A 25730-nucleotide genomic window follows, 5' to 3' on the forward strand; every position below is an offset into this window, starting at 1 on the left:
GAGGAGCCAGCATTTGTAGTGCACTGGTCCCCCTGACATGCCAGGATACCAGCCGGGCACCCTAGGGGGCACTGCAGTGAACTTCATAAAATGCTCCCAGGTATATAGCTCCCTTACCTTGTGTGCTGAGACCCCCCAAAACACCCCTAAAGCCCACTACCCACAACTGTACACCACTACCATAGCCCTTACCTAGATGTGGGTTTCTGGTGGGTTTTGGAGAGCTCGCTGTTTCCTCCACAAATGTAACAGGTAGGGAGGGGGATGGGCCTGGGTCCGCCTGCCTGAAGTGCACTGCACCCACTAAAACTGCTCCAGGGACCTGCATTCTGCTGTCATGGACCTGAGTATGACATCCGAGGCTGGCAAAAAATATTTTTGAAGATGTTTTTTTGAGGGTGGAAGAGAGTTAGTGACCACTGGGGGAGTAAGGGGAGGTCATACCTGATTCTCTCCGGTGATCATCTGGTCATTTCAGCCACCTTTTTGTGCCTTGGTCATAAAAAAAAATACAGGACCAGGTAAAGTCGTCCAAGTGCTCGTCAGGGATGCCCTTTTTTTCCATTATTGGTCGAGGACGTCCATGTGTTAGGCATGCCCGAGTCCCACCTTTGCTACGCCTCCAATACACCCCCTTGAACTTTGGCCGTCCCTGTGATGGAAAGCAGTTGGGGACGTCCAAAATCGGCTTTTGATTATACTGATTTGGACGACCCCATGAGAAGGACGCCCATCTTCCGATTTGTGTTGAAAGATGGGTGTCCTCTTTCGAAAATGAGCCTGCAAGCCAACATAGATTTAGTGAAGGGAAATCTTGCTTCACCAATCTATTAACATTTCTTTGAAGGAGTGAACAAACATGGATAAAGGAGAACCAGTTGATATTGTGTATCTGGATTTTCAGAAGGCGTTTCACAAAGTGCCTCATGAAAGAGTCCAGAGGAAATTAGAGAGTCATGGGATAGGAGGTAGTGTTCTATTTTGGATTACAAACTGGTTAAAAGATAGAAAACAGAGAGTAGGGTAAATGGTCAGTATTTTCAATGGAGAAGGGTAGATAGTGGGGTTCTGCAGGGGTCTGTGCTGGGATCGCTGTTTTTTAACATATAAATGATCTAGAGATAGGAGTAACTAGCAAGATAATTACATTTGCTGGTAACAGAAAGTTATTCAAAGTTGTTAAAATGCAAGAGTTTTGTGAAAAATTACAAGAGGACCTTACGAGACTGGGAAACGGAGCATTACATTGGCTCCCTGTTGAATATCTGATTCAACATAAAATTGTATTCAACATTTTGATGTTGGTCTTCAAAATTTTAATTGACAATTTCTCTGGTGATTTCTGCTTCTTTGTAGTTCTGTCAACCTTTATGTGCTCTGTAATCTTCTGTGGCTAATTTATTAGATGTGCCCTCATTTCAGGTGGTACATCTTGAGGAATATAGGGCTTCTACTTCTACATAATTTACCAGCAAATAGTCAAGTCTTTGAGGAACCTGAGAGAGTTCAAGACTGTATTAAAGCCTTTTTTTTATTCCAACAAGCCTATAACAAATATGAATGACTCTTGCTAGTGACTGTAGAAGGACAATTTGCAGTATTACTCTACATTATTGATTGACAAAGGGTATAGTTCTTGATTTGAAAGTGAAGCTAGTTTTGTATGGCTTTGCCTGATGTTATTGATATGTATTGGTTTTTAAAATGTATTTTGATATGTTTTATTGCTGTAGTTTAATATTTTGCTTTTGTTTTTTAATCATATTTTTTTATATTGAAATTGTATATGTCTGCTTGGACTTGTAAAGATAGTGTGGATTAGAAATCTTGAGGAATAAAATAAAAAGTTAGATACGTACTGTTGGGAGGCAGCCTTTGTAAATCACCGTGAGAATTTTAAATTTATTGTGTGCTGTGATTGGTTACCAGCATTCCTTAATCAGGAGTAATGGTAAAGCTGACCAAAGTGATGAGCATTATGAAGGATTTTTCACTACTGCAGAGTGGTCTAATTGAAGATGTTTCAAGGCCGATGGTGTTGGATGGCTTTAACCCAAATCCCTGAGGAAATGTTTGAAACCCGCGGAGTCAGGTGTCTCTAGGGGAAGCCGTATGGTACAACAAGCGAGCTGGGCAAGCAAGCTGAGCAGAAAAAATTCAAAAAACCTTTTTAAGATAAGTTCACGTTTTTCCTGATTTTTGTGCACTAAATTATGTTATAGCACGTTTTGATTAAGGCAATAGCACTTACACTTACATAAGAGTGACCCTATGAAAGATGTGCTATGCCACCTGGCAAAGAAATGATGTTGCCTTTAAATGAGTGGTAATTTCTGAGGGCTCTCTTTATGAACAAGATTAATGAGATACACAAAGTAATGGTATTAGTATGTTATTAAGAGTATATTGAAGTCTTTTTGACCTATATTGCTGTTAGCCTTGCTTTCACACAGCAGTGGATGTCTTTGGTTCCTAGTAAATATATGGACCAGTACAGAGGGCATTACAGTAGTCCAGGTGGGTAATGATCAAGGAAAGTAAAAGAGTGAATAAGTTGAGGAGACAGGATTGAATGGATTCTATGGAATGCAAAGAAAAGATTTAGGAACAAAGTTTATTTGTGGGATGAAGATCAGGCCTTTGTCAAAGATTTCTTCTAGGATCTTGATCTGATTGCGAAAGAGAATTGGGTGGAAGTTAATTTCATGTTAAAGGGGGATCTTGAACGTACAAGTTAGGAAAGTGAATAGCTTCACATTTTGGAAGCATTCAGAAATGATTCTAAGCCAGAAGGATACCAGTTTTTAAGCAATCATTGGGAGAATTGATGGAGGCAGAACATAATGAGTACAAGATTTGGGTATCGTCAGCATAGCAGTATGAACTGCAGCCTTGTGACTGGGGGTACATTCAATAGAGCATGGACAAGGATGAAGCCTTGAGGCACTCCACAGATTGAGGAATAAATAGAGGAAAGAGACTAGTTGAGCAGTATCTGGAATGTGTAAGTAGGTAAGACCTGAACCAGGAGAGAACTGTACCTGCAAGGCCAATGCTACAGAGGCGACTCAAAAGAAGAGAATAATTTTACCAAGTCAAAAGCAGAAGAGAGATCAAGAGGAAACAACAATGACAAAAGAGCATTGCTCAAGTGAAGATCTGATTATATTGTGAATAGCAGTCAGAAATGCCTCAGTGCTACGACCTTTCTGAACACCAGACTGACATGGGTGAAGGACCAGTGACTTATCTGGGAACAAGGAGAGTTCTTTGATAACTAATATTTTAGGTAGTTTGGAGAAAAACAGAAGGTTCAATATTCAAAAACTAGTAGAAGAAACCTCATCTGGACCTCACCAATTCAACAGAGGAGAGATTGGTTCATGCTTCCATACTGCAGGTACAGTGCTGGAGCTCAGACTGACTTGCAACAAAGGACACATGGGTAATAAAGAGAATGAGAAGCGATTGTCAAGAAACTCCGGCCAGGGTCTGTGGAAGAAGATAAGGTATTGAGAGTCGTTAGGCTTTCCAGGACAATGTGCAGGGACAAGGGGTTAAATGTAGACACTTCTCAGACTACTGCAATCTGCTTCTTGCTGGCCTCCCACTTAGTCACCTCTCCCCTCTCCAGTCGGTTCAAAACTCTGCTGCCCTTCTCATCTTCTGCCAGGGTCGCCTTACTCATACTACCCCTCTCCTCAAGACCCTTCACTGGCTCCCTATCCGTTTTCGCATCCTGTTCAAACTTCTTCTACTAACCTATAAATGTACTCACTCTGCTGCTCCCCAGTATCTCTCCACACTCGTCCTTCCCTACACCCCTTCCCTTGCACTCCGCTCCATGGATAAATCCTTCTTATCTGTTCCCTTCTCCACTATTGCCAACTCCAGACTTGACGCCTTCTGTCTCGCTGCACCCTACGCCTGGAATAAACTTCCTGAGCCCCTACGTCTTGCCCCATCCTTGGCCACCTTTAAATCTAGACTGAAAGCCCACCTCTTTAACATTGCTTTTGACTCGTAACCACTCGCCTCCACCTACCTTCCTCTCTTCCTTCCCGTTCACATTAATTGATTTGATTTGCTTACTTTATTTATTTTTTGTCTATTAGATTGTAAGCTCTTTGAACAGGGACTGTCTTTCTTCTATGTTTGTGCAGCGCTGCGTATGCCTTGTAGTGCTATAGAAATGCTAAATAGTAGTAGTAGTAGTAAAGACAAGTGATGGGGTCTGAAATGAATGGAGGATATGACCGGCTTAACTATGGTGTTGTATTAAGAGAAAAGTAGCTTGGGAGAGTTAGAGGGGGGCGTAGAGGAGTTAGAGGCCAATCTATTTAGGACTTGATTGAGTTTTTGAGGTCTGTTAGAGACTGAGGCAGTAAGTTGACTAAAATATTTTTGCTTAGCTTCCCAAAGTTTTTGTCTAAATGTCCAATGTGTTGAGCAAAACAAATGGTGTGTCAATTCAGAGCATTCTCCAACCACACCTCTCTGCATTAATAACCTGAGATTTCAATAAGAGAAGCCTGTTGTGAAACCATGGTGAATGCTTACACATTTTTTAAGTAGGAGGCTTGCAGGGGGCAATGTTGAGAATTCACGCCAAGAAAGGAGTTCAGTGTGGCTGTTTTGTTCTGACAGAGAGCTAGTAATATTAGGTACAAAGAGTAGAAAGAGATTCCATAATTTTGTGCAGCACTGCGTACGCCTTGTAGCGCTATAGAAATGCTAAATAGTAGTAGTAGTAGGATAATGTATATAATTACAAAAAAAAAGTCTGGTCTGATCTCAGGGCAAGCAGTAAAAGTTGGAAGATGAGGTGGTATTTTTTGAAAGTGAGAAGACTGTGACCAGCCCAAGGTAGGGGAAGTGGTGAGGGAGGAGATGGTAAAAGGAGAAGAAGCCAGAGAGAAAGCAAACTGAAGAGTATTACCACATCAGTATCGATTTATTGTTTATATACTGCTTTATCTTCCTAAATAGGGTTAAGCATGGTTTACAATTCAAAGGCATATATTATCAAATATAAAAGTTCATAAAAATGCAACAATAAAAAACCTTAATCATCAGGTTTCTTCCTGACAACAATATGAGAAGACTCAAGATGTACTATAACAGGTAAAGAATTCCAGAAAGGAATAACAATAAAAAAAGAATGAAATAAAATTTTTAAAAAAAATGAACCTATTTCACAAATGGAGGGCAAAATATCAATTATTGCCATAGATGTGTTGAATACATGACTGTGTGTACTGAAATTGGCATGTTAATGCTGCTATCCAACGAGAAAAAATTTGTAGTCAGGTGCAGGTGCCATTGTAGAATAGACTTATTGCACGTCTTCAGGATGTCAAAATGGAGGCACCTAGAAATGCCCCCATTGTGTTGCTTTCACTTTGTTATATCCAAACTTGAGTATTTTATATGCAGCACTGCAACGGTAGAGGTTTTTAGAAATGTCATTTGCCAACAGTGAGCCACTGGAGTGAACACCCTGTGTGGCAATTTGAATATATAGTTAAGGCTGTTCTTGGTTCTTTTTTAATTGATGCTTTTCTTTTGTTTTCCCTTGCTTTATTCAACCAGAATAATCATTACAGTGTCCTAGTGAGGAGTGATCTCACACTTTACGATTTAATCTGGGACATAAGGAAACTCCTAAAGTAAACTGTGGGTGGCAGAATTCCAATCACATATTTCTATTCCTATGTATATAATTCTTGGGGGTATTGGTTAAAAGAATAAAAGGGATTTTAAATATTTTGTAATGCCACCATTGTTCATATTTGGCTCAGTAATGTGTATAATTTTCCTGAGCAAAGCTGCAAATTAATTGGCTTCAAGAGCAGTCATTTGATCTAAGTTTTTATTTAGCTTACTGTGCTTTGTATACTGTGGAAATATTGATTTGTTTGCCAGTGGAACGGAGAGTTGATGGTGCACATGGAAGTGGCAGGGAGCCAGTTGGCTCTAGCTGGCACTTATATCAGGTTTCTACATAGAAATATATTGACAGAAAAAACCAGTGTTTAATTTTAGCTTTTACTAGCAATAACTTTTATTTATTTATTTATTTGCAATTTTCTCACTCCTTTTTCAGTAGTAGTTGAAGGTGAGTTACACTCAGGTACACTAAGTAATTCCTTGTCCCTGGAGGGCTCATAATCTAAGTTTGTACTTGAGGCCATGGAGGGTTAAGTGACTTGCTCAAGATCACAAGGAGCAGCAGTGGGATTTGAACCGGCCACCTCTGGATGTCAAGACAGGTGCTCTAAACACTAGGCCACTCCACTAGATTTGAGAGCAGATTTTTCTGTGGTGTTAACATGTTAGAAACTTGAGAACAAGGTAAAGAGACAAATACACAAAAATTGCTGATCTGCTGTTAGTAATCTATAACCTGTTGTTAGTCAACCGTAGTACCTGAAGATTGGAGGGTGGTCAGTGTGACACCAATTTTTAAAAAAGGTTCCAGGGGTGATCCAGGTGATTACATATCGATAAGCCTGTTGTCGGTGCTGGGTAAAATAGTGGAAATTATTATAGAGAATCAAATTATGGAACACACAAACATGGTTTAATGGGACAGTATCAGCTTGGGTTCAGCCCAGGGAAGTCTTGTCTCACCAATTTGCTTCATTTCTTTGAAGACGTGAATAAAAATGTATATAAAGGTGAGCTGTTGATGTAGTGTATCTAGATTTTTTGAAAGCTTTTGTCATGTCCCCTACCTCAACGCAAGTGGCGTCGTTGGGCTGCGCGGGGTCCTGTCGACGCACACGTGACTAGCACAGCCCTGAGCCATGTGTGTGTAGTTCTTCTCTGGCTGCAGGCTCCTTGATTGCTTTGCTTCCATTCACCTGGGTCTGCTCTCTCTCTGCCTTGCTTCCAGGCTCCTTGATTGCTTTGCTTCCACCCACCTGGGTCTGCTCTCTCTCTGCCTGGCTTCCAGGCTCCTTGATTGCTTTGTTTTCAGCCACCTGTGTTTGCTGTCTCTCTGCCTGGCTTCCCTTGCTTCTCTCCTATTGGTCTTCCGGTTCCTCCTTCCCCTGCTTTTGTCCTATGGCTGTGCTCCTCCTCCCTGCTGGTCCCTGCTGATATCAGACGCCAGCACTTTATCAGCTGAGCTCTTCCTGGACTCCATGCTTCGGCTTCTACTTTGGTAGGTGTTACTTGCTGAGTAGTGTGCTTCTTCTCTACTTTGTCCCTTGTTGCTGACTTTGCCTGTTCCTGGATTACTCTCTTGACCTGCTGCCTGCCTACTGACTTTGCCCGTACCTGGAGTACTCTCTTGACCTGCTGCCTGCCTACTGACTTTGCCCGTACCTGGAATACTCTCTTGACCCGCTGCCTGCCTACTGACTTTGCCCGTACCTGGAGTACTCTCTTGACCCGCTGCCTGCCTACTGACTTTGCCCGTACCTGGAGTACTCTCTTGACCTGCTGCTTGCCTACTGACTTTGCCTGTACCTGGATTACTCTCTTGACCTGCTGCCTGCCTATTGACTTTGCCCGTACCTGGATTACTCTCTTGACCTGATGCCTGCCTACTGACTTTACCCGTGCCTGGATTACTCTCTGGCCTGTTGTTTGCCTATTGACATTGCCTATATCTGGATTACTCCCTTGCCTGCTGCCTGCCTATTGACTTTGCCTGTACCTGGATCACTCTCTGGCCTGCTGCCTTTCTGGCCGTCATGTTCACCACCCCACTTTCTGCTCCATCTCGTAAGCCCTGCAGGTCGCCCGCACCTAGGGACTCAACCTCTGGGGAATGGCGGTCAGCGCAGGTGAAACCCGGGGTTGTCCGGCCACCAAGCAGAATCTGGTCTGAGTACTGGTTCAGCAGCACTCTACTTGGTACAAGAACTCGCAAGTCTGACAGCTTTTGACAAAGTTCCTCATGAAACGCCTCAGAAAATTAAGAGTCATGGGTTAAGATGCAATGTTCTGTTGTAGATTAGGAATTGGATATTGGATAGAAAGCAGTGGGTACGTTTAAATGGCCATTTCTCTTCAATGGAGGAAAGTGAATGAATGATAAGCGTGCTGCAGGGATCTGTGCTGGGACTGGTGCTATTTAACATATTTATAAATGATCTGGAAATCAGAACAATGAGTGAGGTGATTAAATTTGCAGATGACACAAAACTATTCAAGGTTGTTAAAACACATGCGGACTGTGAAAAATTGGAGGAAGACCTTAGGAAATTGGAAGTCTAGGCATCCAATGGCAGATGAAATTTAATGTGGACAAATACAAAATGATGCACATTAGGAAGAATGATCCAAATCATAGTTATCTGATGCTAGGGTCCACCGAAGAAAGGTCTAGGTGTTAGACAATACACTGAAATCTTCTGCCTAGTGTGCGGTGGAGGCCAAAAAAGCAAACAGGAGTTAGTAGGAAAGGCACTGGTAAATAAGATCAAGAATATGGTTTCGCTCTATGTTGCGACCGCATCTTGCTTTCAGTTCTGGTCATATCTCAAAAAAGATTTAGCAGAATTAGAAAATGTTCAAAGAAGAGTGACCAAAATGATAAGAGGATGGAAATCCTCTCATATGAGGAAAGGTTAAAGAGGTTGGGACTCTTCAGCTTGGAAAACAGATGGCTGAGGGGAGATATGATTGAGGTCTACAATATCCTGAGTGGTGTAGAACAAGTAGAAATGGGGACACTCGATGAAGTTACATGGAAATACTTTTAAAACAAATAGGAGGAAATATTTTTTTCACTGAATGAATATTTACGCTCTGGAACTCTTTGCCGGAGGATGTGCTAACAGCAGTTAGCGTATCGGGGTTTTAAAAAAAAGCTTTGGACAAGTTCCTGGAGGAAAAGTTTATAGGAGGACTTTTACAAAGGCACGCTAGTGTTTTTAGCGCTCATTAAAAATGTTCATGCTCTAAACGCTAAGATGTCCATAGGAATTTAATGGGCGTCTTACAATTTAGCACTGATAATTTTTAGTGTGCTGACAAAGAAATTAATGAATTATGTGGTTTTATTCAAGCTGTTGTGAGAACTGTGATATGTCCCATGGGGGTGATCCTAGAACTGTTCGTTTTTGTGTGTATGTTGACATTTATATCTCACATTATCTGAAAAAATATCAGTTCAATGTGGCTAATATACTCAGTCCATTAGGATAATCATATATCATTATCTATATTTTGGTGATTAATCTATTTTTATAGCAAGTTATTTTGTATTTTGCTTTGCATTTTGCTTCAGAACTATGTAATATATATATATATATATATATATATATATATATATATGTGTGTGTGTGTGTATGTATATATTTCTTTACCTAATAAATAATATATATTCCATCTGTGGCATTGTTCTTTTTTCCAGCACAGCTGGCTAGCCATAGGGCTAAAGAGGTATATTCCCCTAGACACGAGTCCAGAATAATCGCTATTTAGTAGCGTTCTGTCAGCTAAGTACCTCAGTGTGTGTGTGTGTATATATATATCTATATATATATTTCTTTGCCACGTATCTGATGCAATGGCAGGCTGCCCTGAGAGAGAGCCCGTGTTCTGCTCTAACTCCCTCGGGGCAGCCTGCCACTGCATCAGATAAGTGGCAAAGAATTCTGTAAGAAATACAGTCCTCCAAAGCTGAAATTGCAGATTTAGTGGTGATGGGATTAGAGGAAATTGGTCATGATAAATGCACACGTGGATGTAGCTGAGACATGCCTTATGTATTTGGAAGAAGAAGCAGTGGAGGACCAGAATGAGCATGCTCAGCTGTTGCAGAGGCTGAAAAAAAAAAGAATGAGTGGAGGATCAAGAGAATTACAGCAGCAGATTGCATATTGGAATCGTGGGAGTACAGGAAAGCCAAGAAGGTATTTCTACTGTGGCATATGTGCATAAACTTTTACTTTCTTGCTTCCCTGATCCCCCTGTGTCTGTGTCCTATTACATCGAGCGGGCTCACAGGGAGCTGAGACTACGTCCAGATCCAAATTTACCACTGAGGGCCCTGCTAGTGAAACTGCTTCGTTGCCCTGATGCAGAACATATTCTTCGTAAAATTAGTCAAGACGAGATGACTCCATACCATAATATAGAGATCAGAGTTTTCTCTGATCTCAGACATGAAATTTTATACAAGCGCAAAGAGTTGTGGGGCTATAAAAAGAAAAAAATAAAAGACAAAGGGTATCAAGTTGGCTTATAGTACCCGGCCCAGCTGATGGATCTAGTTAATGGTAAATGCTGGTTTGTCATTGCCCAAAGAGATTAAATACTTCTTGAAATCTCCTGTTCAAGATGGCACATCTGGACCCTTGAAGAATGGTTCTTTACAGAGGCCTCTTTGCTCGACTGGGAGTTTGGCAAGACACGGGCTTGGACAATTGGAACAGACCTGGCTTGTCTGCGGTAGTTCCTCAGAAGACTAGAGACCTTGGGCACAAGCGCAGGTCCCCAGTTGGTTGCTTTGCCGAGGGTTAGCATTCCCTCGGTGAAGGAGAACTGGGCCCTGTGGCAAGAGATGGGAAAGAGATCTTGTCCACAGGCTCCCAGGGTGTGGATGGATAGCTCTTAAAACCCAGAGGGAGTTGTTGGCAGAGAGGTTTTTTATTTTTTATGCCTCTAGTGTCTTTCTATATCAGGGCTGCTACCTCATGAAGACACCTGTAAGATCTGTAGTCTGTCACTGTCGGATGTACTTGCCACTTTGGTGGCTTGTCCACATTCCTGGTTTAATGACAGAAGCTGAGCCCTGCAAAAATTTTGCTTTGTGTGCCTTTGGCAACTCTGCATGATGTTCTTTATTATGTACTAGGATTAAAAGGAATTTGGTGTGAAGGTGCTATATGGTGTTTATGTAGGGGGGGAGGGAAGGATTGATGGGTTATTCTAGTTAACCTGTTAGGGTTTTTTTGTTCGTTTTTTTTTAATTGTATGGGGGTAGGGGGTCTACAGGGGGATTTGGGGGTTTATGCCAGTATATGGATGGGAGTGGAGGTGTAAGAGGGAGGGGGTTTGTGAATAGGTTGGCTAAGAAGGGGGCAAGGGGAATACAAAGCTGATTGTGTGGGTAGGTGGCTCAATTCTGGTGGGCCTTTAAGATGCCAGTGGGGCACATTAAATTTGGCTCCTGCAATGTTAGGGGTTTCAATAGTCCCATTAAATGGAAGGAAAGTAGTATTCCTTTGTTAGCCTAGGTAACCAGTGATTGAAATCCAAGACATCTATATCCAGAGATACTAGAGTAGCTAGTGGTTTGGCTTACATTACCAAAAGTTGGCAAGTGACACTGTTGAGTAGCAGCAACATTTATTTTATTTATTTTATTTTATTTGTTGCATTTGTATCCCACATTTTCCCACCTTTTTGCAGGCTCAATGTGGCTTACTGTTAACGGCGTTAGTCAGTTCCGGTCTGAACAAATACATGGTTTGGATTAATTCAAAGCGATATTGTGGCAGAATGAGGTACATATATGGTAGGTACAATTGGGGGGGAACTTAGATAGGAAGAGGGGAAGAAGAGTCAGGTAATGTCCATTTCGGTCTTTGGTTACATTGTGTCGCAGGTGTCTGGGTATTTTATGTTGGGTCGGTGGGGTATGCTGTTTTGAACAGTTGTGTCTTTAGTGCTTTCCGGAAATTTAAGTGGTCGAGCGTAGTTTTTACTGCTTTTGGCAGTGTGTTCCACAGTTGGAGTTTACATCATGAATGGCATCATGCCAGAAGTCGCTTGAAGAATGGCACTGGCTGATCATGGCACTCAGGATAAAAGCTGCCGATTGGGCTTACAAGTCTTGGAAGGGGTTGTATCTGGTCTAGTAGTATACAAAGCAGCTATGATCTTCTGCCCAGCCTAGGGGGAGCATGTTTTGCAGTTTGTGCATTCATTGTCTTTTTTTTTTTTTCTGTTTACATATTGATTACAGAATTGGGTAAAACTCACACCTTTCCAGTACTGGTTCATGTACATTCAGCAACAGAAAGTATTTTCCTCTTTCCCTGAAGGGCTTTCAGTCTAAGGAACCCTTTTACTAAAGTTTAGCATGTGAGGTAACAGACCTTAGTGTGTTCTAATTGCCATGTGGTCCATAGATATAAAATAAGGCATGCAGCGTATACTAATGTCATTTAGCGCATACTAACATTTAGTAAATGGGCTCCTCAGTTTTTGTACCTGAGGCAATGGAGGGATATGGTTTCAAAGAGCATCACTGGGATTTGAACACTGGCATCCATGGTGTCAGCCTACTGTTCTGACCACAACTTCTAGAATCTTGATATTTAGCATTTCTATAGCGCTACAAGGCGTACGCTGCGCTGCACAAACATAGAAGAAAGACAGTCCCTGCTCAAAGAGCTTACAATCTAATAGACAAAAAATAAATAAAGTAAGCAAATCAAATCAATTAATGTGAACAGGAAGGAAGAGAAGAGGGTAGGTGGAGGCGAGTGGTTACAAGTGCTTACGAGTCAAAAGCAATGTTAAAGAGGTGGGCTTTCAGTCTAGATTTAAAGGTGGCCAAGGATGGGGCAAGACATAGGGGCTCAGGAAGTTTATTCCAGGCGTAGGGTGCAGCGAGACAGAAGGCGCGAAGTCTGGAGTTGGCAGTAGTGGAGAAGGGAGCAGATAAGAAGGATTTATCCATGGAGCGGAGTGCACGGGAAGGGGTGTAGGGAAGGACAAGTGTGGAGAGATACTGGGGAGCAGCAGAGTGAGTACATTTATAGGTTAGTAGAAGAAGTTTGAACAGGATGCGAAAATGGATAGGGAGCCAGTGAAGGGTCTTGAGGAGAGGGGTAGTATGAGTAAAGCGACCCTGGCGGAAGACGAGACGGGCAGCAGAGTTTTGAACCGACTGGAGAGGGGAGAGGTGACTAAGTGGGAGGCCAGCAAGAAGCAGATTGCAGTAGTCTAAACGAGAGGTGACAAGGGTGTGGATGAGGGTTTTGGTAGAGTGCTCCGAAAGAAAGGGGCGGATTTTACGGATGTTGTAAAGAAAGAAACAACAAGTCTTGGCAATCTGCTGGATATGAGCAGAGAAGGAGAGAGAAGAGTCAAAGATGACCCCAGGGTTTCGAGCTGAGGAGACAGAATGAGAGAGCCATCAACAGAAATAGAAAACGGGGGGAGCGGGGAGGTGGGTTTGGGGGGGGGGGGGGGAAATGAGAAGCTCGGTTTTGGTCATATTTAATTTCAGGTGGCGTTGAGACATCCAGACAGCAATGTCAGACAAGCACGCTGAAACTTTGGTTTGTATGCAAGGTGAGATATCAGGGGTAGAAAGGTAGATTTGGGAGTCATCAGCATAGAGATGGTAGGAAAAGCCATGGGATGAGATTAATGAACCAAGGGAAGAAGTGTAGATAGAAAAGAGGAGGGGACCAAGAACAGAACCCTGAGGTACTCCGACAGGCAGAGGGATAGAAGTAGACGAGGATCCACCAGAGTGAACACTAAAGGTGCAGAGGGAGAGGTAGGAAGAGAACCAGGAAAGGACAGAGCCCTGGAATTCAAGTGAGGACAGGGTATCGAGAAGTAAAGCAGTCCATATGTGAAATGACAATACATGTTTGGTAAGCCGTTTATATGTAATAAGATGTATATTGCTTGGCAGAAAATGCTGAAAATGTAATTAAGCACAAAACTCAGGAGCTAACATATCAGCTGGAACTAAATGATTGGGCTAGGCTAGCTGCTTTAAAACATCTCGGTAGTGTCTTTTCTTGGAAATTTATGTTGCCTAGCACTTAAGTCTGGTCCATAGAGAAGTGTGAGAACATGTCATCAAGTGAGGCAGGGAGAGAGCATGCTCATAACATGCTTTTTGGGTAAGCAACTGTTCTCACAGCATTTCCTGCAGTGTCTGAAATGAAATTATAAAATCTTAACACACCAATCTAGGAGAAATGCATGTAGACATAGAACCATGCATTACATTTTTAGACAAGCTATAAATAAATCTTTGTTTTAATCTTTACAGTGGCTTGCTGTCCTAATTGGGTATGTAAAAGTTCTTGTGAATCCCTGAAGATTTCAGAGTAGGAGTCAATGAAAGGTAAGTATCTGTTTACTGTATTTACATAAATGTCAATAGTGTTTTTGACAATATACCGTTTGGTATGAAGATCTTTTTCATAATTTTGCAAACACATTTTAATATCTTTAATTATAATTATGGTTTTGTAAGGTGTTATGTTTTAAATAAGAATGATGGTAGTCTTTTTTTTTTTTTTTTAAGGAGCTAAATGATGTACAGTTTTCAACATAATAGCTTATGTTGTAGATTTCAATGTAGTGGAGTACTTTGTTTTACAAGATGGAGGCGTATCTTCAAAGCACTTAGACTTACACACAGGGCCGGTCTTAGCAAGTGCGGGGCCCTATGCAGACCAATTTGGTGGGGCCCCATCCTAGCCCCGCCCCCACCCCAGCTCCACCCCATTGATAACATTATTCAATTTTTAGAAAATTTTTTATTTATGAAATTTTCAATAAAGACAAATGAAGCTAAACTTGTACAGACAAACTGATTGAAATAATAAGCACAATGTTATCATGAACCCCCCCTCCCCAGAAATTATTCAGTTCAAGTCCACTACAATTAGTAGTTCCAATTCTCATAACCCTGGGGGGGGGGGGGGGGGGGGTCAGAGGTGCGGACACACAATCTCTCCACTGCAAAATACTATACACAAACTTGTGCAAAACACACTCATAACCTTACCAAACTATAACAGCACTAATTCCAAGGACAGGACGAGCACAACCTTATGTGTGGAAAGGCAGAACTGTAATTACACCAGGCTCTAAAACACCAATACACTACCGCGTAAAAAAAACAAAACAAAAACGGTTGCAAATGCTACACGCTAGCAGGATACTGCACCTTGATCACACATGAAAAACACATGACTCAACAGATATGAAGGCAAAATACTGAACTGGAAAGTTACCTCAAGAAATCAGACTCGGCATGCAGCAATACTAGAAAAATTGAAACTTACATGCAAAATATCACAGATGCACATTTCCAAAAGGGGACATATTCCAATTAATAAATTCTGAATAAATTACTTTTTTCTACCTTTGTTTTCTGATCATTTGTTTTTTCTATTCGCTTTGGTCCCAGTGTCTTCTGTTTTATGCAGTGTCTTCTTTCCATTTGATATTTTTTCTCTCACCATGTCCACCATCCTCCTGTGTCCCTATGTGTCCTGTCTACCATTTGTAGTCCTGTCCCTATCCTTTCTCCAGTTTCAGCATCTGCCTTCAAAGTGTTCTGATCCAGCCCTTAAATTCAGCAATGTCCCCTCCATGCATATCCAGCATTTCTCCTCACTCCCCTCCTTCCTTGTGCATCTACTTTTCTCCCCTCCCCTACATCCATGTCCAGCATTTCTCCTCTATCCCTTCCCCTCCATCCATGTGCATCTCCTTCCTTTGTCTTTCCTTCCCTCCATTCCTGTCCAACATTTCTCTTCTCTCCCCTGCCCTCCATGTCCAGCAGTTTCTCCTCTCTCCCTGGGCCCTGCCCTCCCATCCATGTCCATTGATGCTCCTCTCTCCCCTTCCCTCCATCCATCCATCCATATCCAGCAATTCTCCTCCCTCCCCTCCATGTCCAGCAATTCCCCTCTCTCCCTGAGCCCTGCCCTCCCATGCTCCTCTGTCCCCTGCCCCCTCCATTCATCCCTATAAAGCAATTCCCCTCTCTCCCTGAGCCCTGCCCTCCCATCCATGCTCCTGGCCCCTCCATTCATCATCCCTATCCAGCAATTCTCCTCTCTCCCTGAGCCCTGCCCTCCCATCCATGCTCCTCTCCCCTGCCCCCTCCATTTATCTCTATCCAGCAATTCCCCTCTCTCCCTGAGCCCTGTCATCCATGTCCTGGTCCTCAATCCCTTGCCCTCCCGCTCCCATGTTCAACTGCCTGCCCGCCCTGGTGCCCTCTTCTCCCCCCCCCAACCAACAAGGATCATTTTTCTTTTAAATTTACCCTCCGTCGCCAGCCTCGAAGGCGGGACACTGAGAATGAACGAATCAGGAAGAGCTTCTGCGTTCTGCTAAAGACGTCGGGGGGACTCGGGAGGGGAGGAGCGCTTTCAGTGACACTGCCTGCTGTACTGTCCAGTCGGATTCCGGCGAGTCGGCGACGGAGGGTAAATTTAAAAGAAAACATAGTAACATAGTAGATGACGGCAGAAAAAGACCTGCACGGTCCATCCAGTCTGCCCAACAAGATAAACTCATATGTGCTACTTTTTGTGTATACCCTACTTTGATTTGTACCTGTCCTCTTCAGGGCACAGACCGTATAAGTCTGCCCAGCACTATCCCCGCCTCCCAACCACCAGCCCCGCCTTCCACCACCGGTTCTGCCACCCAATCTCGGCTAAGCTCCTGAGGATCCATTCCTTCTGAACAGGATTCCTTTATGTTTATCCCACGCATGTTTGAATTCCGTTACCGTTTTCATTTCCACCACCTCCCAAGCATCCACTACTCTCTCCGTGAAAAAATACTTCCTGACATTTTTCTATAACTCTGGTCAGTACGAAAGGCTGTGATCAATCCCTCCACCACAACCTAGACCCCAGTCAAACCTGCCAGAAAGACTTGATTTGAGGACTGAACCAAGGACATGCATAGCTCTACCACTGAGCTGACCCAAAACAAAAGAACAGTTAAGTATAGGCCACTTTAGCATATTATTATTAAAGCAGAATGTTCAAGCATTTGAACAGCTCTACAGATATGCTTCCCCAATGCTTTAATTATAGGATTTGGGGAGGTGTGGTAAACCTATTAAAAGCACTGAATCATAAACATACTTCCCCATCACCCCAAACTCAAGTCAGGAAACAGATGTTCTGTATTGGGAAAAGGTCTGCTGGGGCTTCCCCCACCCCTTCCCAGACTAAACTTTCTTATCCCACCCCTACCCTTCTCCCTCCCCAAGGGATCTCTTCCTCTCTAGCCTGTCCTTGCCTCAATGCTTTCTCCCAGCAGAACGTCTACCCCCTTCCTTCCGAGGAAAAGCGACACTCAGCCTGTTCTGGGTAAAAACAGTACCGAAAGTCCAGGAGGGAGACGGAAAGCACAGTCCGTACCCAGAGGAACCGGTGACGGCAAGGCGAGGCTCGTGCGGTGGGGGGAAGGGGAAGGGGAAGGGAGCGCCGGGGCGGCGCTGCACGGACCGACCTACCTGCGTCGCAGCCTCTCTCACGCGCACAAAATGATCCTTGTTGGTTGGGGGAGAAGAGGGCACCAGGGCGGGCAGATTAAATACCGTGTCGAATCGCCACCAGCCCTGGGAAGAGGCTGACTGAGGCGCGCCGCGCGGGGCCCCCCTAGGCGCGGGGCCCTATGCGGCCGCCTCGGCCTAAGACCGGCCCTGCTTACACAGTTCCATAGGTTACTATGAAACCTTGTAACTCTATGTACTTTGAAAATGGGCCCCAAAGTGAGTTGCATTTAATCTGTCTCTGATTTTGACTCTTTGCAGCCTGCTGGTTGGTTTATTTTAACTTCCTATAAGTTCACTTAGAATTTAAGGGTATGTTTACTAAGGCGCATTAGCGTTTTTAACGTGCCTGTAAATTTAAGACACGTTAAATGCTAATGCCCCTATACATTTCTATTTGTGCGTTAGTGTTTAATGAGCGTAAACCATTTACGTGCGTTAAAAATGCTAATGTGCCCATAGCGCCACTTAGTAAGCATAGGCGTTAATTTGAAAAAGCACTTATCCTTCTCTTAACTATAAACATAGTGTAGAGGCAGGTTACAATTAAAATATAATAATTTGTTTAAAAAGATGACATATAAGCTGTAGCATATTTAAAGGTACATATTCCATTTAAATGCCTCATTAACAATATATATTAAATCTCACTAATCCTAATAAATGACGTGTCTTAAAAATATTCCTTCAGAGAGAACTTGTAAACTCCTGTCCCATAATAACCCACATCTATCAATTACAAAATAGCCATGTGTTAGATTTTTTTTTTTTTTAGCATCAAATAGTTTCCCTTCAGTTTCAACTCTCTAAGCATATTGTTCCAAATCAGCAGACCTAATCTTTCAGTCTGCTTTCTCATTGTCATTACAACATTTTCTGATGATTTGGAGCATGGGCTGTGATCCATTTATTCTAAATAACCCAACCCCATTCCCCATAATGTCTTATGAATCGTGGTCAAATTTAATTTGTTTTGCAACTGGTGACTAATCTAATTGTTGAGTGATGAAGCCCTGTCCTGCAATCTAGCTTTCTTAATAATCTGAGCAGCTGTATTGGATTATTTGAATCCTAGCCAGTTGTTTCTGTGTCGGATCCATGTTAATTAGATTACAGTAATTGTAATTAAACATATCAATTTATATTTGCTTCAAATCCTCCTTTGCCAAAAACTGCCTAATCTATTGGATTAATTGGAGGTTCTGAATTAATTGATCCACTAAAGTTAGTCTACGTCTAAACTACTGACTCTGTTCAACAAATGTATAATGGTACCATGTATTTTGGGGCCAGTGATTTGTCTTAAAATATTTGGCTGCCCAACCTACAAAATTGTCTTAAATATAAGATGAATTGCTATTTATTAGTACTAATACTAATTCCATATTTCTAGCCTGCATTTATCAATAATAGTTGTGCAGTTTACAAAAATTCAAAAAATTAAGAAAACCCAGACATGACTGGGGAAGAGACAATATATGTACACAACCCCGTCATTCAATCAGTTCTTACAATACAGTACTTTCTAAGCAGCCAAGTCTTAAGGTGCTTTCTAAAACATAAATAATCATTAATAATTCAAAGACTGTCTAGAAGATCATTCCATAACTTTGTGACCCGATGCATAACATTTGTTGCAAAACTCGGTTTATATCTCACTCCTTTAGTCATTGGGAAATGCAAATTCAATATATGATAACATGAAAAGGTGACCAGATCACTTATGTTATCGTATATTGAGGTGATTTCCCATGAAAGAATCTTAATTACTAATACGCAAACTTTAAAAATAATAATAGCAGAGTATATCAATCATAAGGCTGTGTTTTGCAATGTTTGCAGCTTCTTCATCAATAGATATGAGCACCCTGCTTTATAGCAGCACATTATAGTAGTCCAATTGATTTAAGAATTAAAGCTTGTACCACTACCTTAAATTGTTCAAACTTCAAATAACTTCTGATCTCTCTCTAAGATGGACGCATTCTCAAAATTACTTTTCTAGACAACATCAGAATCTGATGTTCCAGTGGCAGGGTAGAATGTTCGTTTATTCCAGAACTTGGTATACTGCCTTTACTTAAAACAAGGTCAAAGTAGTTTACAGAAAACAATATTTAAGTCAAGGAAAATCAGAAAATAACTGCATTAAAACAGGAAATAACCCATTCACGCAGACCATACAGCAAGAAAATTATCACTTCAAGGGCAACCTGAAAGCAAGTTTAAAGAAATAGCTTTTCAAGAGCAATTTGGAAGTTAGAGAAAGCTCATATCTTAGTGGATGGCATTTGACCCCTTCATTTGAGAGGTTTTCTGTTAGTAATGTTGGGGCTTGTTAGATGCTTTTGACACTGTAGACTACACCATTTTGCAAGAAGGGCCAACCAGGAATGGATGTAGGAGGTACTGTGTTACATGGGTTTATATTTGCTTATTGCGTTCTGCTATACTGCCTTTTATGGCATGGAAAAAAAAACTGTTAGCAGGAAGGAGTTCCACTAAATTGATGAGAGAGAAGCATTGGAGTGTGAAAGGAAACCAGATCCTGAATATGGTCAGGACATGGAAAAGGAGACCGAGGAAGTCCGTAGACATCAGAGAGCAAAGATGAGAATACTAACATGCACCAATCCATGCCCTACTGGTCTCGTACCTGAAAAGACCATTCACAGTTGGTGATAGTAGCAGTTCTAGACCTTGACTGCTGCACTTTGGTGTTTTGCAGGGGAATCTGCATTTTTTTCCACTTTTATTTAATGTTTGTTTGCAACTGCTGTGTAAAGTTAGTACCATGTCAGGTCTCTGTTTTTCATGTTTTAGAGAGATAATATCAAGGGTATGTGGACCCAGATTGAAAAATGTTGTTGTCTTAAATCAGTGTTTAAATGATATCGGGATCTGGATGAAAGCAATGAAGGTCTCAAAACAATAAGACAAATGTTTTGCCATATCTAACATGGGAAGAAAAAGAATCAGACTGGTTGTAAATAAGTCTAATCACTACACTCTCTCCAGGGTGTTAAAAACATATGCCTGACATGGCCATGTTTCACCAAAGGCTGCTTCAGGAGCATATAGTTACTGTAAACATATATGCATGCAATATAATGTTAATAAAAATTAAAACCAAATTGATAAAATGTCATTAATCATATATAAGAACATAATCTCTTGAAAAAAATGGATCTCAATATCATACATAAAACACAATTGCATTAAAAAATCTCTATAAAAAATTAAAACATAAATACTAAAGACAGGCATGGACATTAGTAAAACCACAGCCAACCACAGGAGAGAAGAGCATCTGACTGATGTAAGATCTCTACTCAGCAGCATCTCTAACCCAAGCTTCTGTGTAGTGAGTGACAAACTAAGTGGTGCAGCCTACCTTAAATACCTTCAAAGGCTGTGTGTGTTTGTTTATTTTTTTAATTCTACATATATGAAGGATATAAGTGATTTTGAGAACTGTATCTTTTTTTTTTTAACGCATACACAGCCTTTGAAGGTATTTAAGGTAGGCTGCACCATAAACTTGTTAGACTTACTACTTAGAAGCTTGAGTTGGAGAACCTGGTGAGTAGAGATGCTTTTCTCTCCTGGTTTTGTTTAAGTGCCCTTGAGCATCAATCTGTTAATTTTTGTATTAGAATGTACCAGTTGGTGAGACTTGAATTGAGAAATGATTGGGTAAGCCCCTTTCTTCGTTTTATTTATGGCTGTGGTTTTACTATGTCTATGCCTGTCTTCTTAGTTATTTATGTTTTAAGTTGTTGTTATTTTTTTTAATAGAGATTTTTTTTTTATGTTGATTTGTGTTTCATTTATGATATTGATGTCTTTTTTTTATTTTCTTATATATGGTTAGTCATGACATTTTATAAATTTTGGTTAAATATTTTTCTCCGAGGACAAGCAGGCTGCTTGTTCTCACTGATGGGTGACATCCATGGCAGCCCCTCCAATTGGAAACTTCACTAGCAAAGGCCTTTGCTAGTCCTCGCGCGCCCATGCGCACCGCGCATGCGCGGCCGTCTTCCCGCCCGAACCGGCTCGTGTTCGTCAGTCTTCTTTTGTCCGCGCTCGGTATGGTCGTGTTTGCGCCATTCGCGCCCCTTAAGTTGACCCTCGCGCGTCTTTTGACTTTTTCACTTTCAAAAAAAAAAAAAGGGATTTCGGAGAAGGGCCTTTCGGTCTTTTTCCCTTCCCCGTATTTCTAGTTTTTGGCCCCGATAAGTTTTCTTTCATTTTTGGGGTAGGCCCCTTTGAGGCCTCGGGTCGAGTTTTTTCTCCCCCTCTTTTTGGTGCCTTTCCGCAATTACGAGTTTTGATTTCGCCGGCGTGATTTTTCCGCCCATGTCATCAAAGTCTCCCAGCGGCTTCAAGAAGTGCACCCAGTGCGCCCGGGTAATCTCGCTCACTGATAGGTACGCGTCGTGTCTTCAGTGTCTGGGGGCTGGGCATCGCCCGCAGGCCTGTAGTCTTTGCGCCCTTTCACAGAAAAGGACTCAGGTAGCGAGATTGGCCCAGTAGAACGTTTTGTTCTCGGGCTCTTCGTCGGCATCGGCACCGGGAGTATCGAGTGCGTCGACGTCGACAGCGTCAAGACCTCCGCCCTCGGCCGCGACTGTATCGATTGCATCGAGGCATCGACCCTCTGCATCGTCGGGGCCGAGACATCGGAAGGCTGCGTCGGCGTCGGTGGTACCGGGACCTCCACTAGTGCTGATGTCGTCGGACGGTGGTGCTTCGTCTGGAGTGCAGGTGAGGGCTGTCCATTCCCCTGCTGGTGGCGGTGAGCCTTCGGGTGGGTCTCCCCCTACCCTGAGGGCTCCTGCGGTACAGCCCCCCCGAGACCTACCTTCTTCGACCTCGGCCCCGAGGAAGCGACGGCTGGATTCTACGTCCTCCTCATCGGTACCGGGAAGCTCCGGTGACATGCTTCATTTGAAAAAGTCAAAGAAGCATCGACACCGGTCTCCTTCCCGCGTCGGTACCGAGAGCTCTGGGTCACCGAGGGAGTCGGCACCCAGTAGGCATCGGCACCGGAAGGACCGCTCACCCTCTGTTCAGGAGGTGTCGATGCGCTCCACCTTGGACAGCCCGGAACAGCCTCCACGCCCGGAACAGACTCTGACTTCGACTCCTGCATCGGCTTCCATGTCTTTCTCCACAGCCGCCCTGCACGAGAGTCTCCGGGCCGTTCTCCCAGAGATCCTGGGAGAGCTGTTGCGCCCTTCCCCTCCGGTACCATGGGTGCTTGCGCCTCCGGTACCGTCGAGTGAGGCGCCGGCTGGCCCCTTGCCCGGGGTGAGGTCTCCGACATCGGTGCCGCTTGCGGTACCGACTGCGGTCGCCTCCCAGGAAGGCTCCCCGACGATGTCGGCGGAGGGAGCTTCGCCGGTGCGGGCGAGGGAGTCTACCTCTCAACGCTCCCACCGTGGCCGTGGTTCCACGGAGTCGATCCGGGCACGGCTTCAGACACAGGTTCGTGAACTTGTGTCTGATACCGATGGTGAGGCCTCGTGGGAGGAGGAGGAGATCAGATATTTCTCTGACGAGGAGTCTGATGGCCTTCCTTCTGATCCCACTCCCTCCCCTGAAAGGCAGCTTTCTCCTCCCGAGAGTCTGTCTTTTGCAGCCTTTGTCCGGGAGATGTCTACGGCCATCCCCTTCCCGGTGGTTGTGGAGGACGAGCCCAGGGCTGAAATGTTTGAGCTCCTGGACTATCCTTCTCCACCTAAGGAAGCGTCCACAGTACCCATGCATCATGTCCTAAAAAAGACATTGCTGGCGAACTGGACCAAGCCTTTAAGTAATCCCCACATTCCCAAGAAGATCGAGTCCCAGTACTGGATCCATGGGGACCCAGAGCTGATGCGCACTCAGTTGCCTCACGACTCTGGAGTTGTGGATTTGGCCCTAAAGAAGGCTAAGAGTTCTAGAGAGCATGCTTCGGCGCCCCCGGGCAAAGACTCTAGAACCTTAGACTCCTTTGGGAGGAAGGCCTACCATTCCTCTATGCTCGTGGCCAAAATTCAGTCTTACCAGCTCTACACGAGCATACACATGCGGAACAATGTGCGGCAGTTGGCGGGCTTGGTGGACAAGCTCCCTCCTGAGCAAGCCAAGCCATTTCAGGTGGTGTTCAGGCAGCTGAAGGCGTGCAGAAAATTCCTGGCCAGAGGGGTGTATGACACCTTTGATGTTGCATCCAGGGCCGCTGCTCAAGGTGTGGTGATGCGCAGACTCTCATGGCTGCGTGCCTATGACCTGAAGAATAGGATCCAGCAGCGGATTGCGGGCTCGCCTTGCCATGCGGACAATATTTTTTGAGAGAAGGTCGAACAGGTGGTAGAGCAGCTCCACCAGCGGGATACCGCTTTCGACAAGTTCTCCCGCCGGCAGCCTTCAGCTTCTACCTCCACAGGTAGATGTTTTTATGGGGGAAGGAAGACTGTTCCCTACTCTTCTGGTAAGCGTAGGTACAATCCTCCTCCTCGACAGCCTGCGGCCCAGGCTAAGCCCCAGCGCGCTCGCTCTCGTCAGCAGCGTGCGCCTCAGCAAGGCCCCTCGGCTCCCCAGCCAAAGCAAGGGACGAGCTTTTGACTGGCTCCAGCAGAGCATAGCCGACATCCATGTGTCAGTGCCGGGCGATCTGCCGGTCGGAGGGAGGTTGAAAGTTTTTCACCAAAGGTGGCCTCTCATAACCTCCGATCAGTGGGTTCTTCAAATAGTCCGGCAAGGATACACCCTCAATTTGGCCTCCAAACCTCCAAATTGCCCACCGGGAGCTCAGTCTTACAACTTCCAGCACAAGCAGGTACTTGCAGAGGAACTCTCCGCCCTTCTCAGCGCCAATGCGGTCGAGCCCGTGCCATCCGGGCAAGAAGGGCTGGGATTCTATTCCAGGTACTTCCTTGTGACAAAGAAAACAGGGGGGATGCGTCCCATCCTAGACCTAAGGGCCCTGAACAAATATCTGGTCAAGGAAAAGTTCAGGATGCTTTCCCTGGGCACCCTTCTCCCCATGATTCAGGAAAACGATTGGCTATGCTCTCTGGACTTGAAGGACGCCTACACGCACATCCCGATACTGCCAGCTCACAGACAGTATCTGCGATTTCAGCTGGGCACACGTCACTTCCAGTACTGTGTGCTACCCTTTGGGCTCGCCTCTGCGCCCAGAGTGTTCACGAAGTGCTTGGCTGTAGTAGCAGCGGCGCTTCGCAGGCTGGGGGTGCACGTGTTCCCATATCTCGACGATTGGCTGGTGAAGAACACATCCGAGGCAGGAGGTCTACAGTCGCCTCCTGGAGCTACTGGGGTTTGTGATAAATTATCCAAAGTCCCATCTTCTCCCAGTACAGAGGCTCGAATTCATAGGAGCTCTGCTGGATTCTCGGACGGCTCGTGCCTATCTCCCAGAGACGAGAGCCAACAACTTGTTGTCCCTCGTCTCGCGGGTGCGAGCGTCCCAGCAGATCACAGCTCGGCAGATGTTGAGATTGCTGGGCCACATGGCCTCCACAGTTTATGTGACTCCCATGGCCTGCCTTCACATGAGATCTGCTCAATGGACCCTAGCTTCCCAGTGGTTTCAGGCTGCTGGGGATCTAGAAGATGTGATCCACCTGTCCACGAGTTTTCTCAAATCCCTGTATTGGTGGACGATTTGGTCCAATTTGACTCTGGGACGTCCTTTCCAAATTCCTCAGCCACAAAAAGTGCTGACTACGGATGCGTCTCTCCTGGGGTGGGGAGCTCATGTCGATGGGCTTCACACCCAGGGAAGCTGGTCCCTCCAGGAACGCGATCTGCAGATCAATCTTCTGGAGTTACGAGCGGTCTGGAACGCTCTGAAGGCTTTCAGAGATCGGCTGTCCCACCAAATTATCCAAATTCAGACAGACAACCAGGTTGCCATGTATTACATAACCAAGCAGGGGGGCACCGGATCTCGCCCCCTGTGTCAGGAAGCCGTCAGCATGTGGCTCTGGGCTCGCCGTCACGGCATGGTGCTCCAAGCCACATACCTGGCAGGCGTAAACAACAGTCTGGCTGACAGGTTGAGCAGGATTATGCAACCTCACGAGTGGTCGCTCAACTCCAGAGTAGTGCGCCAGATCTTCCAGGTGTGGGGCACCCCCTTGGTAGATCTATTTGCTTCTCGAGCCAATCACAAAGTCCCTCAGTTCTGTTCCAGGCTTCAGACCCACGGCAGACTGGCATCGGATGCCTTCCTCCTGGACTGGGGGGAAGGTCTGCTGTATGCTTATCCTCCCATACCTCTGGTGGGGAAGACTTTGTTGAAACTCAAGCAAGACCGAGGCACCATGATTCTGATTGCTCCTTTTTGGCCGCGTCAGATCTGGTTCCCTCTTCTTCTGGAGTTGTCCTCCGAAGAACCATGGAGATTGGAGTGTTTTCCGACCCTCATCACACAGGACGAAGGGGCGCTTCTGCATCCCAACCT

General features: G+C 44.3%; 1 protein-coding gene across 5 annotated transcripts in view; it reads left to right on the plus strand.

Moving 5' to 3' along the window:
- The window catches only part of SGMS1 (sphingomyelin synthase 1), a 351065-nt gene that overhangs the window by 65751 nt on the left and 259584 nt on the right, over positions 1 to 25730 (plus strand). For 4 of the 5 annotated variants that reach the window (XM_030203084.1, XM_030203086.1, XM_030203083.1 and 1 more), the window contains exon 2: positions 13985 to 14059. The exons of the other annotated variant lie outside the window; for it this stretch is intronic. The gene's annotated coding sequence lies outside the window, so the exon portion shown is untranslated. The remainder of the gene's footprint in view (positions 1 to 13984; positions 14060 to 25730) is intronic. 5 annotated transcript variants of the gene reach the window in all.

The sequence above is a fragment of the Microcaecilia unicolor genome, chromosome 5 (genome assembly GCF_901765095.1).
Source record: "Microcaecilia unicolor chromosome 5, aMicUni1.1, whole genome shotgun sequence".
Taxonomy (NCBI): domain Eukaryota; kingdom Metazoa; phylum Chordata; class Amphibia; order Gymnophiona; family Siphonopidae; genus Microcaecilia; species Microcaecilia unicolor.